The sequence below is a fragment of the Pholcus phalangioides genome, unplaced genomic scaffold (genome assembly GCF_987345545.1).
Source record: "Pholcus phalangioides strain wild (caught in Gottingen) unplaced genomic scaffold, Ppha-v1.0 ptg000009l_1, whole genome shotgun sequence".
Lineage (NCBI taxonomy): Eukaryota > Metazoa > Arthropoda > Arachnida > Araneae > Pholcidae > Pholcus > Pholcus phalangioides.
In genome coordinates, this window is record NW_028301602.1 from 4,957,672 (window position 1) to 4,975,495 (window position 17,824).

The window sequence follows — 17,824 nt, forward strand, 5'->3', positions numbered from 1 at the left end:
TAAAAAATTTTACTTTCCGGTGCCCTATTCTGCGTTAGTAGTACCCCCAAAATAATTTTTATGAGTAGCATGTGCAATCTTAAGAGTCATCATGATCAATTCTTGAAGCCAGGGAAGGAAAAACTAGCATTTTTTAGAATTATTTTGACGTTATAGCGAATGCTTCCTAATTTCCAACTCGCTATTACCGAATATTTTTTATATCTTCAGCCGCGTATCGCCGCGTCTTCACCCTGACAGTGCGCTGGTGGCATTGTTTGAAGGCTGGGAGCAGGATGAATCTCAAATCTATAATCAAGTGTCTCGGAGATATTTTAAAGACCTTCAACTGTGATCAAAAGTGAATTGGACAGAGTGTACTGAACTGCCCGAGCGCAATGGGGTGCTCTGCATTTCTGTCAAACAATCCTCGATCAATCAAATTTATTTATTTATTTAATTAATTTCAATTTATTTATTTAATTAATTTCAATTTATTTATTTATTTAATTTCAATTTATTTATTTATTTAATTTCAATTTATTTATTTATTTAATTTCAATTTATTTATTTATTTTATTTCAACTTAATCAAATTTCTGATTGCGCCTTTGCGATATGATTTTATACATCTTTCCATGATTATTTATTATCCGTGCCCGTTGCACTTTGACTTTAACTTGATTAATTTGATTCTTCTTTTTACATAATTTTTAATTTCCTTTCACTATATGTAATCTTTGACGTATCAATAAATAATGGTTTTGCCGGAGATGCCCTGGACTTCCCCCCTTCTGGGGGGGGCCGAAGAGCTTACGTTGCTTCTTGTGACAGAGCCTGGGTGTCTCGTGGTTTCTCCAGTTTCTCCAGCATTAGCTATTTGATAATCACTTGCAAATCACTCATTATAAGCCGTATCGGATTATAGATCGGACTTTTGCTGTATTGGGAACAAAAATTCTAGATCTAGTTCTTATAGAACTTGACCTATATAAGACGAGATTACCATATAAATAACTTATAAAAGATGTTTTAAAAAACTTGAAAAATGCAACTAATAGCATATCGGTTACATTCGAGTAAATGAAACGCATAGTCTTATAGATTGTTTTAAAGTTTTATAAAGGAACTTTTTATCAAACTTTTATACTGTAATTCCGGGTAAAGCCAGTATTACACTGTAAGAGTTTTATCGATTGTAGATGTCTTTTAGGTTATATTTGTTCGAAAGGATAAGACTAGTGATTGTATTTTCCAAGTTTTATAACAGAATTTATAACTTTTATAAAACTTTTGTTGTGCAATACTGGCTCTAATATTTGTCTCACAAATAAGTTATTTATCTCTTATCGCGCCCCAAAAGTATTCCTAAACGAAATGTGGCCTGCAAACCGAAAATATTCTTCACCCATGATTTTCATACTAAATATTTTCCCTTTCGAAAAAGTTCTTACAACATTACAGGGAGCCAAAAAATGTCGGGAAAATTTCAGGAATATTTAATGTCAGTAAGGTCGGGATTTAGCAAATGCAACCAATAAGCTTATTGGTTAAATTTCCCATGTTTTATAAAAGTTTTAGAAAAGTTCTTTTACAAAACTTGAAAAATGCAACTAATTAAGCGTACCGATTACATTCGAGTGAATGTAACCAATAATAGGCTTGTTGATTGCTTTCTCAAGTTTTGTATAAAAGATCTTTCATCAAACTTCTATAGTGTAATCCCGGCCTAATGCAGAGTTCTTTGACATCCAATTTGAGATCATCCTCAAAAATCATGTCATGGTTCGAACTTGTATTTTGATTTTCATTGAAATTTACATTGCTGTCGTTATTATAATTATTATAGACAATTAAACCGATCGGATCATCATTAATATGATCCTATAATTAGAACCGATGTTATTTTAATGTTTCGTTTAAGAGATTATCCTCGTCTTTAAGAAAGAAAACGACATTATAAAAAAAAATAATAATAAACATTTCAAGCTCCATTGAAAGTTTTTCTTAATGAAGAATGCACCGATTTAGTGAAGAAGAACATTTAATGCTGATAAAAAAAAACAACTTTAGTCATCTGCGATCAAGTATGTAAATTGATTTTCTTCATTTTTTTTCCTCATTTCTACGTAAACTCTATTTTTTTTACCCCATCTTTGTTTTCTTGTAACTGTCTTGCCTGTCAATTACTTTCTAAAAAACACACATTTGCATCCAAAAAAAAACAGCTTAGAGAAATCAATAAAGTGAAAAATAATGTGTATATTTATTTTTTACCTCTTTTTTTTTTACACGATGTTTTTTTATACATTGATTTTTCTTTTCCTACGTGTGAAGAGTGATTTTTTTGCTTTCGGATGTAATTTTTATTGGAGTTTCACGCGTTTAAAAAGCGAACCAAACGTCGATCGATTTCAGTTGTTGGTGAGAATCGTTCTCAATATCTTGCCCGTAGTCAAACGTTTCATATCAATACTGAGAATTGTAATATTGGTGATTATGATCGCTGTGTATTTGATTTTTTTTGTTGTGTCTAGCAATGAAGTAGAAAACTTGCTTTGAATCTGAATAGGTGAGTTTTATAGAAGAATCTGTTTTTCCATGTGTGGAGAGGGAAGGATAAATGGTGATGGATACTCTTCTAAAAATGAATGGCTTCAGAGAATTAGTAATACTTTTCAAAAATATTGCGATATTTATCAAATACAGCTAAACTCGTTTGTAACGACCTCGGTTGTGACGACAACTTGACTATAACGTCAATAATTGGTGGCCCAGACTGATTCCCGTAGAGAATAATGTTGATCAGCCTTGCTCGCAACTGTTACAAGTGTGATAAATCCGGTTTTATGCATAATCAACGACGACCATTTTGAAATTTTGTAAGTTTGATAAATTTCCCTTAAATTTATCACTCTTACCGGTGATTATTCATAATACCCAAGCGTCATTAGTAAACGATAAAATCGTATTAAATCTATCATATTTGCCATTTATTATGCATAATTACCATTTCGCATTGATAAATATGAATAAATCGGTTTTTTTCACTCTCATAATAAGATTTATCATTTAGATTACCGTATCCGTACTTGTGAGCCAGAGTCTGAACCGGATATAATGAACTCTGATTTACCGAATTTTTCCGAACATTTCTGAAATATCTCTCGTTTGACGAGTTCTGAAATCGGACCTCGATATAAAGAACTCCCATTTAACAATTTTTACGATTGCACCCCGATATAACAAACTACCATGTAACAAATTCTTCGATTTCACGAACTTTTAATCAGGAAATCGTGAAAAAATTAAAATTAGCTCACCAAACTCAAATGAAAACCTGCCCGCCTTAAACTGTTATATTTACTTCTAATTATGAGTGAAGTGTAATGCTTGAATATCTGTAAAGTTGGGGGGAAGGTAGAGGTGGTTCTGTACCAGGGGAATGGTGCAAACATTGGTTTTCAGTCGCTCAAAATTACGAGAAGAAGGTTAAAAATTCCCCAGGTGACAGTGTCAAGTTTTGTTTTGGTTGAGACCCTAGTTGTAGGATTAGTTGCGAGATGAAATGCACAATGAGATACACTCAAATTTGCTCCTGAAGCTGGAAAACGACAAAAAACCCCAACTTCAGCCAACCACCTGGTATCACCAGTGGGATTCAAACCCAAGTCCTCTTGATGCGAATCCTTCACGTGACCATACAGCGTGTGAAAATTTTCTCCCCAAAGGAAAACAGATATTTTCTAGATATTACGCTGTGTGAGGTGAGCTCGGAAAGAAAAGCCATCTTATCTCCGCCGAGACTCGGTCCCAAGACATCTTACATGCCGGGCAAGCATGTTACCATCTACACCACTGGATGGTGTAGATGGTACCGCGACATCACCATGTTTGCACCCTTTCTGGTCAAACGATCCTGCATTTCCCGCACTGAGGCTTGAGGCGCTGAAGTAGAGGCATTAGTAGCCTCTCTTAACTTCAGGAAATGGGCCCCCGGTAGGACGGTAGAGAGAGATAGGCGGCTTTTTTCTCAGCCCAAGATATGAAGGAAACAGATATTCTCTGGATATTATAAGCGTCTCACTTGGGGGGCTATTTCCTGAAGTTAAGAGAGGCTACTATTGCCTCTACTTTAGCTCCTCACGCCACAGTGCGTGAAATAAGGAAGGCAGGGTCGTGTCTCCAGTGGTGTCGATGGTAACATGCGTTTGGCCCGTATGAAAGAGGGCCTGGGTTCGAGTCCCCGCGGAGAAAAGGTAACTTTTCTTTCAGAGTTCACCTCACATAATATCCAGAAAATATCTGTTAACTTGATATCTTGGACTGAGGAAAAAGTCCTCTATCTCATTCTCCCTCAATTTTTGGAAAAAATTCGGTAAATTTTTACTATGTACTTTATGCAGCGAAGAATTGCGTTAAGGGCGAAAAGGATGGGCAACTACGGAATTTGAGGGAGTTGAAGTTTTAGGAAGTGAAAAAATTATTTTTACTTCAAAAGATAATGCAAAAATTATTGGCATAAACTAGAGGTTTTCGGACTTTTTCTGCCTGTACCCATCATCAAAAAAAGAGCACCCTTACGACTAGGTTATGACGTATACATGAAATCAGCATACAGTCAACCCTCGGTTCACAAACTTAATTCGTCCCTGAAGTCCGTTCGTAATTCGCGTGAATTGTTCTTAAACCGAAACAATTTTTTTCATAAGACTCGATGTAAAGTGAATTAATCTGTTAGTTTCCCGAAGATTTTTAGTGTAATTTTTTTGTGTTTTTGCATTTCTGTTGCATTCTGTTATTTGCATTTCTGTTGTTCCCATTTTTTTTCTCGGACTGTCACCTACATTGTGCTTACCACAGATGTTTATTTTTCATTGTTCTGTGTTTTCCTGATATATAATATATAACTGATGTTTCCCCCCTCCCTTTTCCTACATATTTACCTGGACTGTGACGTGCATTGTACTTACCATCGATGCTTAATCTTTGCATTTCTGTGCTGCCCCCCCCCCAATTTTCTTTTTTCTTTTTTTTTCTTTCTTGGACTGTGATGTGCATTATGCTTCCACAAATGTTTAATTTTTGCATTATTTTGTGGTTACTATATACTTTAATTTTTTTTTTACCTCCATATACTATGAAAAAGTGTTCTTATGTTTGATCAGGTGAGGTGGATGGATTTGATGGGCTGGGGAGGGTGTTGCTACTTTTCCAACAGATACCCTTTACGTTAGAGGTTCCGTAAGGAATATTAACGTGGGTCAGTAGCTCAAGTTTAACGTGTCTGGTAGCTCAAGTTCAAGTGTAAATTTTTGCAGCAGCTCATGTCATAAAGTGAAACCAATGGAGAAATCAAAAAATAATAATAACAATAACTTACTGGCTTTCTTTGCGGAAAAAATAACCACGGTATGGAAGAGATGAAAAGAAAACAATGCTAAGTCCCATGACTGATTTCATTAATACCATCTATAACAACAGTGGTTCTCAACCTTTGACAGTCCGCGGGCCGATAGAATTCTTTTTTGAGTGGAAAGCCGGGTCATAAATACATGACTAATGGGAAATAAATGGGCAAAAATGAAATGATGAATCATTACGGCCCGGTTTGACTGATGCTGGGGGGGGGGGGGGTGATATCGGGCCTCGGCCAGGCGTTCAGAAACATTGATCTACAATATCAAATTTCTCAAAATCTCTACCCGCAACACAATCAATCTAGCCACAATATCCTCGAAGCCAAATTCATAGTTCTGTAAGATATTTGCTGCTAGCTTTAGCGATAATAGCTAATGCAATACGCAATTGGCAATGTCGAATGTTTTGAGAAGTCCTTAAGAGTGTTAGTTTTATGGCAAAAATTATCGTGAAAAATTTTTGAAAAAGTTCTCCGAAAAAAAAAGAGGAAAAAAATAAGAATTCATACTACGTCGACGCGGCTGGTTATAACAACCCCGTTATAGAGACCATTACATCGCAACGACCGGTAGAAAAAGTCGCTGATGTCTTCATATACTAACTGAGCTGTATGTATTAATTCCGATATAACGACCTCCCAATATAACGTCCGTTCCCCGTGGAACGATGAGGGGCGTTATAATGAGTGTCGACTGTATATCTCTGAGGAAAATTTTCGGTGGCATATGCTATATATCATAAAAACACGAAAAAGATCATCTCTCTGTTGTTTGAAAATTCCTAATACATGACCCGTCACTCGAAAGTGCCCAAAATATGAGTTGTCATAAAAAAAATATGACATAACAAAAAATTCGAGCCATAATCTTAATTGATCACGGCCCATATAAATATATAATACGGTTTTTTAGTGAATTTTATGTTTATCCATGACAACTTGCAGCAGCTTTTTATTACCCGCTGTTGGTGCTTTTTCAGCAATTTTAGCGATAGATGGCGACTTCACTAGCCCCTCTTAGACAAATTTTCTGTAAAATTCCCTGTACACCAAGACATATTTGATAGGTCATTCCATATTATTCACAATTCCACCCTATTAACATAATACTACATAGTGCATCACGTTGTGAACATTCATCATTATAATATTTTATCTGGCGGTGTATGTATACATATATATATACACACACAGTTGAATCCCGTTATAACGATCTCCAAGAGACCTGAGAAATAATTTCGTTATAACGAAATTTCATTATAAAGGGATTCGACTGCGTGTGCCTTTATTCTTTATTATACAGTGTCTTATTTTATTATACAGTGGAACCTCCCAATATCGGTCATCTTTCTGATCCCCGGGTCGGTCCCGTGGAATAGGGTTTTAATGTATATCAAACTCCCCAAACTCCCCGTTAGCGGACATTCTCGGTAGTGGACAGTAAAATGAAGCAAAATTTTTTTTCCAAACTGTAATTTGTGAATTTTTGTTCATAAATCGAGAATTTATCATATTCAAAGGTGATTATATGTATAATCCCACGCTCGTATTGGTAAATATGGCAATCCATCAATTAATTACTTGATTAACTGAACATAACTTATTACCCAGGATGCTGATTCCGAATGGTAATGGGGGTTTTGTTTACACATGTTGATACGTATGAAGAAAGCCGACATTACAAGACATAATTTTGTTATGAATGTTCTTATTTTTTTCACACTTGTCTTAATTTAATTAAATTTTTATTGCAACATGTTTGTAATGCACATACAATGTAAGGGTGAAAATGATTAATTGGTTTGACGAAGAGAAGGAAGGTTATAAATTATTCTGTATTTTTCTTTCCAAGTTTATTTTTGGGAATTATGCATAATTACCGGTAAAAGTGATATAGATGCAGTGAAATTTACTCAAACTTTCTTTATCGAGACGATTGATGATTATGCATAATCACCGCTGTATCACTTTCACACGCAGTAATATATAGAAACCAATTGCGTCCGAATTCAAAGTTGTAATAATAAATATGAAAGTAGTATAAACGAGGTTCTACTGTATCTCTACTTCCCCAATAGCGGACACGCCTCCGTTTGCGGACAAACGTTTTGGTCCCATGGGTGTCCGTTATAGAGAGGTTCTACTGTAGTCTGTAGTCTATGACAAACAATGTTGAACATGGTGAGGGCTTGGTCCTCCCCCACCGTCTAACTTGATTTTACTTTACTTGCATTTGACAATTTCTTTAGCTGTAATTCACAACTTCACTTATCTTTGACAATTTCTTTCACTATTATTCAGAATGGACTCGTAATTTATTTTCTTTGGCTTAATTCGTAATTTTGCCGATGATAATTTTTTTGGCTTATAATTGACAACTTTACTTGCATTTGACATCTTTTTACGGTGATTGGCTATATCCCGTATGGATCCCGTTCTCTCCCCCTCCTCCCCCGCATTTGGCCAGCGAGCCGGAGGTTGTGCAGTGTGCATCCCCGGCTTAATAAACAGTGTAGGCCAGTGATTCCCAACGTGGGCGACGGAATGTTCCGGGGGGGGCGGTAGAAGCTACGGGTATAGCATAGGATTCTATGGGTTAGATTGCGTTGGGGGGCGCTGGGAGAAAAAATTTCTGAAGAAGGTGAGCGATATGGGAAAAAAAAAAGTTGGGAAACTGGTGTAAGAGCCAATATTGCATTAAATCGTTGGGAAATAAACTGCGACATATGAAACAGATGGTATCGCCATCTGTTTTCTTTTCTGTGTAACTAAAGCATTGAACGATATCTTGGCCCTGAATGCGAGCATGCTCTAAGTATGCACATGCACAAGATCCTTATGGCAGTTGATTCACATAAATTGTAAAAATAAAATGCAGTTTTCATGAAACCTATTCGTCATTCACATAAAAATAAGGTAAAATAATATGTTATAAACTTAACTTATTAAGTAGAACAATGACATCATATAAACGCAAGTGCTTCTTAAGAGCCCAATGGTAATGGAGCAAAGAATCATCCCTCCAACCCAGTCGTGTCTCTTGGAATCCATATCTGCCTTGTTGATAGAGGAGGAAGGTCCTAATCAAAGCGTATTATTGATACGCTTTGGTCCTAATTTTTTGTCTTCGCAGAGTTTAGAGCATGGTTTCTTAACCTTTTTTGTCCCAACGCAATATAACATCCTATGTTATACCCGTAGCTTCTACCGCCCCCCTCCAGGGGGGCGTTGGGAGAAAAAATTTCTGGAGAAGGGGACGATGGGACAAAAAAGGTTGGGAAACTATGCTCTAAAATACCTAAGGCCTAAAAACATCTCAACCAAATGTGCCCGAATTTTACATATTGTGCGCGTGTGTGTAAATGCAATACATACAGCGTGATTATAATTAAACTAACACTACTCAGGTCTATGTAGCACCTGTCTGGTGGGCTTATTTCCTTTAGCACATGGTATGTTGGTTATATGAACTATGATGAAAAAGAATAGTGCGATAAAAAGAAGCAAGTCCCCTAGTCCAACAGGTGGTGAAAAATTTAACTGTTACATATTTATATATTGACGTTTTCTTTTCCCCATAGTCGACATAGATAGATAGATAGAACCGCTCACAACCCCGGAATACAAATGCAAAGGCCACAACAGGGTTAAGTTATTGTAATTAATAGATAGCCGCCACAGTTATTTAACATACAGTTGACGCTCGTTATAACGACTGTGCTCAATTGCAATTAGATCATAGCAATATGTGTCTCAAATGTTTTCATATCCATCCCATGTCATTTTTCATCCAATACAAAGACTATTCAATCCGATGCAACAACCGCATTCAGTTTAGCCCTGACTCTTTTTCGCAAAGATATGAGCGAAATCTGCGTTTTTCGTAACGCGATAACTGTCCTTGTCATTTGATATTGGAGAATTTCGTTTATTAGTGAGTGTATTAAATAATTAAGTTTTACAATTTTATTACTATTTTATAACTTGATGCACTGTCATTGCAGGTGCCTTACAGTTTACAAAATGAATAATATAGGGGGAACGAGAAGTTCTGGACACATTTTAAAAGTTAATAAAAAATCAGGCAATTGACAAAAAAAAAGGTGCAGTTTTTGTACTATAATACTTATCACGGTCTAGATCATAGTCTCTAAAACTTTTTGTTCCATCGCCCTCTTCATCAGAAATTTTTTCCTCTCATCGCCCCCCCCCCGACTCAAGTAAACCCATAGGATCCTATGTTAAATCAGTAGGTTCTATCGCCCCCTTGGACCACTCCATCGCCCACCAGTGGGCGATATTGCCTACTTTGGGAAACACTGGTCTAGATTCATTCTCAATAAAAAAGTTATAAAAATAGTTAAAAATTTCACTTACAGACAGCGATGTATCACAAAAAACCACGATATAACGCATAAAATGTGACACAAACAGCGCTTAATTAATGTTTATTACTATTTGCGTTGCATAAAACTACCACATATAAAATACAAATACAACACCACAACAGGCAAAATGCCCAGCGAGGTGGCTGAGAAAAAGATGCCCATAACAAATATGGTTGTCATATATTTCAAAAATAAAGCAACCCAATTAAAAATGTAATTAGAAACATTATAAACAATATATACACATAATATGTGTAGTTTTTCAGAGCAGTCTTTGTTTTTTCGAGCTCACTCTTAGATGTAGCTGAAGCTAAAAAGGACACTCATATTGAAACGTGGTAGTTTTATCAACGCAATAAACGCGGTGTTGTTTTTTTTTGCTCATTTCGGGCACATTTGCCTTGCTCTGACGAACTTCTAAAGTAGCCTATCGTTCAATACGGGTACTGTTTCGTATGCATGCGAAATTCGACAATAATCGGTCAAAAATTGCTGATTTGTATAGAGAACATACACACACACAAGTTTATTATGAACTGTTTGTATTGCATTCATTTCATGCTGCGTCGAGCTTTTCTGGATACAGTGCCATCTGAGTGAAATTTTGAAATTTTCCATTATTTATAATAAAAAAATTCGACGCCGTAATATAAGTACTTTGTGTACACCACGTCTCTCAATTAGTTGATGTTTTTTTCAAATTAACATTTGTCCAGGACTTTCTGCCCATCCAGTATAATTTATCATTCCGTCCAATATGCTCTTTCCTTCAAATATGCTAGTTTCCCTTCAAATATGCTAGTTTCCCTTCAAAATTTTGATATAACGACCTCACAATGTATTGTGTTCTCAGTGTAACTATAGGGGGGGATACTTATAATGAACATCGACAGTAGTTTGAAATGATTAAAGAGAAGTACAATAAGTAGAGCCCAGATTATATGCAAATGCATACAATCAATACATATATGTGCATATGATTTTACATATTTTGGCCTTTTTTTATCATTTATGGATGGTAATTATAAATGCATAAAATGAAAGTATTTTCAGAATAAGTGCATGTTTTTGAAGGTTTATTTAAGCTCGATCACTTTTTTATGTAATTTTTCAAATAAATATTTCTCAGAATATTTTCATGACATTGTTATTTTTTCCGAAGGTAGGGTTTAGTTAATTTATAGAGATGTTTGTAAAAATTGTATTTTCCAAATATGAACAAAGTTTTATGAAATGTGAAAAAAAAACAACCAATAAGTCATCCAATAACAATGGTTACATTCGGCCGAATATAACCGATAATGATTTTACCGCTTATTGGTTCCATTTTTGAAGTTTTATAAAAGTACTTTTATCAAACTTTTTTAGCGTAATCCCGGCCTAAAGATATAGGATAGAAATATGTCAAAAGTGTTCAATGTTTTTCTGTAATAGTTCGAAATTGTTTTGTCACTGGTATTTCGTTACTGAGCAGCTACAGCAAAGAAGAAATTAAAAAAGGTGTAAATAAAGAATATGTAGAGTTATATTTGCATATGCAGTATATGTGGGTATATATTTTAGTAAATGAATATGCACTAAGAAATATAAATACGTATTTTTAAAACCTATCCCCCCTTTTTTTTGCATGGTGATTTTTTAATGCATATTTTCTCAATTTTTATTCATATCCCGGATTTTTTTACCTTTTTTCAGATACATTTTTTATGACTATTTTGCCGCATACTTTTGTGGTTTTCATTGCATATTCTGGCATTTTCAATAGCATATGTCGAGTTTTAAGTGCATATTTTGGCAGTTTTAAGTGCATATTTTGGCAGTTTTAAGTGCATATTTTGACGGTGTTAAGTGCATATTTTGACAGTGTTAAGTGAATATTTTGACAAAGTTCATATTTCGACAAAGTGCATAATTTGGCAGTTTTAAGAGCATGTTTGCATAATTTTTAGATCATGTTTCATCACTTTTTCAGTACAATCCGGACTCTAATTATAAGATCCATTTCAATCTATGAAATTTTAGTGATTTTTTTTTCTCTTTTTCAAACAGGAAAATACCCATCGTCAACCTAAACCGGGTTATCCAAAAATGAATATTTCATCGTCTTCAGCGTGGTACTTCGCCGTACTGATCCTCCAGAATGCTTTCCTCATCTGCCTGTCGCATCACAAGCACCATGATGATGGCCTCGGAGCAATGCTTGTAGCTGGGCTACTGGCCAAAATTCTTGGAGAGCACCATGAGCACCATTGTGGTCATCAGCACCATCCCATACACATACCGTTTCCTCATCATCACGGTTGAACATTTTAGTGACACACACACACACAGATTTATATACTCATCGTCTATTAGAACCACGATGTTATCTTGTTCGAACATTATTTGCAAAAAATATATAGTGTGTTGATAATACTGAATGCAATGAGATAATCTTGTCTGCATCACCGTTTTTAAGTCAAAAGAACCTGTACTTTTTTTCCTATTTATAATAGAATGTTATTCATCTAGATATTTTTTCCATCTAAAATATATCAGTTTCTGATTCAATACGTAGCGTATTAGATTACGCTTCATGCTATTGAATACATTAATTTAATGCACCTTAACCGCCTGTTAGTAGAGTGGTTAGTGTGTTAGTCTTCAGCTGGTAGGAATGAGACCAACAGAGCCGCCCTTGGGGTGGGGGAGGTGCAAGAGGTGCGGTCACACCTTTCCGCGATCTCTCTGGGACCCACTCATTTCAATAGAAGTGGAGAAAAAAACACACAAATAAATTAACCGAGGCGTCTGAGCTTCAATTATGAAAATTGTTTTAAATTAATAATGGGGGGGAAACTTACTCCATTAATGGGGCCAAAAAAAATATTTGCCCCGGTTGACTTGAAGCATTTTTGTTTCTAGTTGTGGGCCAGTGGAACCCAGAGCCCCGAACCAAACGGCTCCGTACCCACCCCAAATCATTGAAGGATTTCACGAGTTCTAAAAATTATTTCTTATAATAATTCTGAACATTTTCATCAATTCTGGAATTATTTCTTGCCCTAATTTTGGAATTATTCCTTCCTGTAACTAATTCTACTTTACCGCCCACCAACTCCGGTCATATATCGCCATACTGCGATCTCCAGCCAGTAGGGTGGGAAATGAAGGTTTCATGTATCTGTCGTCCCAGACTCATTAGGTAAAGAACTTGTTTCTAACGTTCTACACCCGGATTCAAACCCGTTGACTTCGGTATTCTTCATAGTTGAAGACGAGCGTCTTACCACTGTGCCACTCGGGCGCTTTAACCCTAATTCTAGAATTATTTCTTTCTTTGACTAATTCTGAAATTATTTCTGCCACTTGGTTCTGGAATTATTTCTTCCACTTGATTCTTAAATTATTTCTTCCACTTGATTCTGGAATTATTTCTTCCACTTGATTCTGGAATTATTTCTTCCACTTGATTCCGGAATCATTTCTTCCACTTGATTCTGGAATTATTTCTTCCACTTATGACATTCTGGATTTGTTTCCTTCACTAATTCTGGAATTATTTTTTTCCTTTCTTTAATTCTGCAATTGTTTCTTCCACTTATGATATATTCTGTAATTATTTCTTCCACTAATTCTGCAATTGTTTCTTCCGCTTATGATATATTCTGTACTTATTTCTTCCACTAATTCTGCAATTGTTTCTTCCGCTTATGATATATTCTGTAATTATTTCTTCCACTAATTCTGCAATTGTTTCTTCCGCTTATGATATATTCTGTAATTATTTCTTCCACTAATTCTGCAATTGTTTCTTCCGCTTATGATATATTCTGTAATTATTTCTTCCACTAATTCTGTAATTATTTGTTCCTTTCACTAATTCTGGAATTGTTTCTTCCACGTTTGATAATATTCTGGAATTATTTCTTCCACGTATGATAATATTCTGGAATTATTTCTTCCACGTATGATAATATTCTGGAATTATTTCTTCCTTTCACCAATTCTATAATTGTTTCTTCCACGTATGATAATATTCTGGAATTTTTTCTTCCACGTATGATAATATTCTGGAATTTTTTCTTCCACGTATGATAATATTCTGGAATTTTTTCTTCCTTTCACCAATTCTATAATTGTTTCTTCCACTTATTCAGGAATTATTTCTTCCACTTATTCAGGAATTGTTTCTTCCACTAATTCTGGAATTATTTTTTCCACTTGATTCTGGAATTATTTTTTCCACTTGATTCTGGAATTATATCTTCCACTTATGATATTCCGGAATTATTTCTTCCACTAATTCTGGAATTGTTTTTCCCACTAATTCTCTAATTGTTTCTTCTTCTAATTCTGGAATCGTTTCTTCTTCTAATTCTGGAATCGTTTCTTCTTCTAATTCTGGAATCGTTTCTTCTTCTAATTCTGGAATCGTTTCTTCTTCTAATTCTGGAATCGTTTCTTCTTCTAATTCTGGAATCGTTTCTTCTTCTAATTCTGGAATCGTTTCTTCTTCTAATTCTGGAATCGTTTCTTCTTCTAATTCTGGAATCGTTTCTTCTTCTAATTCTGGAATCGTTTCTTCTTATAATTCTGGAATCGTTTTTTCCACTAATTTTAAATGCCACAGTATGACTTTGTAACCCGTAGGCTTCATGGAAAATATTAATTTGGCCTGACATGTCTCAAAGGTTGAATATCCTAGTCTATGTAAACCGTATTTGCAAAAAAACTCTAGCCTGTGGGATAATTTGACCCTTCCGAGATATTTACCCAGCCCACGAATCAATTTTAAAAACATTATATTGCTCTAAAATATGATGTAGAACGTGTAGTTATATGTGATGTATGAATTGATAATAAATATTCACACAAAAGACCTCAGCGTCAGTTAAACGGGTATCAGCGTGATTATTTCCATCGGTGTTTTTCATTCTTATTAAAACCACGTAGAAGTAATTTTGCTGTTATACAACTCGCATGATTAGGTAATTAGCCCGCGATCAGGAAGATGTGCACACCCATGATATAAACAATATTTGGGCACCATAATATAAATAATTCCATGTGAAAAATCTATTTTGTATTCCGTTTTTCTTGTATTCATTTGTATAATGTGCATAAATAAATGAAATGGAAATGAACTTTCTTATTGTTCATTCATTTAAATATTTTTCTTTTGCATAGTTTTGTTGATCTTCCCCTTATTTTTCTTTTTTTTTTTTTTTTTTTTGCACATTTTTTTCTCCATTTTCCAATAACATTTTAAATGCTATCCATTTTTCTTATTTTTACATCAATAAATATGAAATTGAACGGTGTAGGTTTTTTACAATGCCGTAAGAGTTTAATACTACACACTTGCTATTTTGACAATTTTTTATACAAGTACAAAATGAACAACCAGTTCAAACAATAAATGACAAACAAAAACCTAAATTGCCCAACAAGGTGGCTGGAATTTTTTTTTTTTTTAAATAAGAAAAACGCTCTTAAAAACATGGTTGTCATAGCTTAAATACAACTACACAATAATAATAAGCCAGAAAAAAGTAGCTAAACTAAATAACATGCCCATAGAAATATGTTTGTCATTCATTTGAATGCGGATAGCTTCTCGATTACTCTCACCCATCTTATCATATTTCCTCTTGAAGGTGCCTATCATTAAGGAATTCACGACATCAGAAGCTAAGCTATTCCGTGCATTTACAACCCTGTTGGTAAAAAACTCCCTTCGACACAACAACCAAGAATTATCCCTAAAGCCGGGCTTTCCCAGGAATAGGTTTTTTTGCGCCGCGTGAACCAAATTAGACCATTTTGCGCCGGCAGAAACGTGTTACGTAATCACGCTACACGTTGTGTTTTCCTAGCGTGGCGCATCAGATCAGGACGGCTATATTATAATATATGGCATTACATTTGCTTTTTTCACCATCGCGGAACAGTGTTTAGAAAACCTAAGCCGCTCGTCAATGAGAATTCCCAAATCGATAACCCGTTGCATTCGGAAAATACATAGTTTTACCATTTAACTCGTAAGTGAAACGCGGGTTGATTGATCCAAAATGAGTGACCATACACTTGTCAACGCTAAAAGTGTCATTCTACAGTCCTATTTAGGTTCGCCTAGACCAGTGGTTCTCAAATTTTGAAAGCCCACGGAACGGTTGATTTCGTTTTTGAGAGTGAGAGGCCCGGTTATGTACACGACTAATGTAAATGGGTAAAAATGAAACGACGACCGACTCACGGTCCTGCTTGGCTGATGTCAGGACCCGGTGGTTGAGAAATACTGACCTAGAGCAATTCCACTACCACTTTGACTCCCGAGTACATCCATTAATTCAACGTCATCTGCGAGTTTGATAACAATCTCATCAATTTCCCGATCGAGTTTTCCGAATAAAAATTGAAAAGAATATGGGTTCAGGGACACGACGTGAATGTCCGTTTACTCCTTTGCAATGGTTGTGGTTGAAAATGAAGAAAAGACAAATATTTAATTTTCACTTCAAACTTTTAACCAAGCGTTTATTTTTGGATATAGAATAGAGATAACCCCTCAAAACAGAATTTCATCTTTCTAAATTTGATCATTTTAGAGGGACACGAGACAAAATCACTGTAAAAAAGTTGACTAATCTCCCTGTTCACGGGTTTTGTTTGAAATATCGGGGCAGAAAAATTTTTAAATATGTCCAATAAATAATATGTTTTATCTTATTTTCAAAAATTAAACCAAATAATTCCCATAAAAAATTAACTAATAAAAAACCGACTATGTTTTCGGTTAAACGATAAAAATAAACATATTTATATATCAACTAAATGCTCATCCGGATGAATCACATTCATGACTTATGTTTGCTTTACGAAAACGTGGGATTGTGACTATTTCATCAATGTTTTCATGTTTGCATCGTGATAATTTGCGTAGGTGAATTGGAAAGTCAGAGAACGAAAAAAAAAAACACCGTGATTGAAAAACAAGCCATTATTAGTATTATTTCAGAATTGAATAGAAATACTGATTTGAGTTTTTAAAAAAAAACTGCCTTTATAACTTAACACTATGCTTACTTTTTTTTGACAGCATTAAATTATCAAAAAATATGCGTTAATGATGTTTATTAGGAACGATCGTCACCAAAGATCAATATTAAATTATAATAAAATATACACTAAATAAAATAAGGAGAAATTCAGAGAAAAGACACGTGGTTTTCTATTTTAAATTGAATTCTCAATTAAAATATCGACGATTTTAGAAAATAGTACAAAAGGATTTATTTTATCGTATGTTCATATTATAGAAAAACAAATTATTACGAGGTTACGAATGGATAAGAGTTCCTCGTACTAAGAAGCCATCGTGAGTATGAGTATCGACTGGACGTTTCTTCAAAACCAGCCGAAATCATCGGGGGATATCACATGAAGCATGCATTATGTGTACATACATACATGAATATGTTACGGTAAATGTGATCGATCGGTTAGTATAACATAATAACCCTGTAATTATTCATTCTTACCAATCGTTTTGGTAAGTTTGGTAAATTTATCACTTTTGCCGGTGAATATTCATAATACCCAAGCGTCGTTGGTGAAGTTGATATATACTGAAAATATTAGCACTTTTGATTAAGCACGGGTGATTATGCATAATAGCGAAGTTTCGTTGGTAAATTTGATAAATACTTGAAATTTATTGCTTTAATCTGTGATTTTACATAAATACCCTAGGGTAATTGGGGAATTTGATAAATATGAAAAAATTCCAAATTAGTTTAGTATGTGTGATGAACATGGTCAAACCCCCGATATAATGATAACAAAGTTTACTATCGTACCCCGATATAATAATACCATACATTATGAATTATCATTGTATGGTATATCATATAAGTAACCAATATATCATGTTTACCAAAGACGCGACGCTTGGGTATTATGCATAATCGCCGATAAAAGTGATTAATTTAAGAAAATTTATCAAACTTACCAAAATGCTCGAAGATCATGCATAATAACCACATTAATCGTAACAC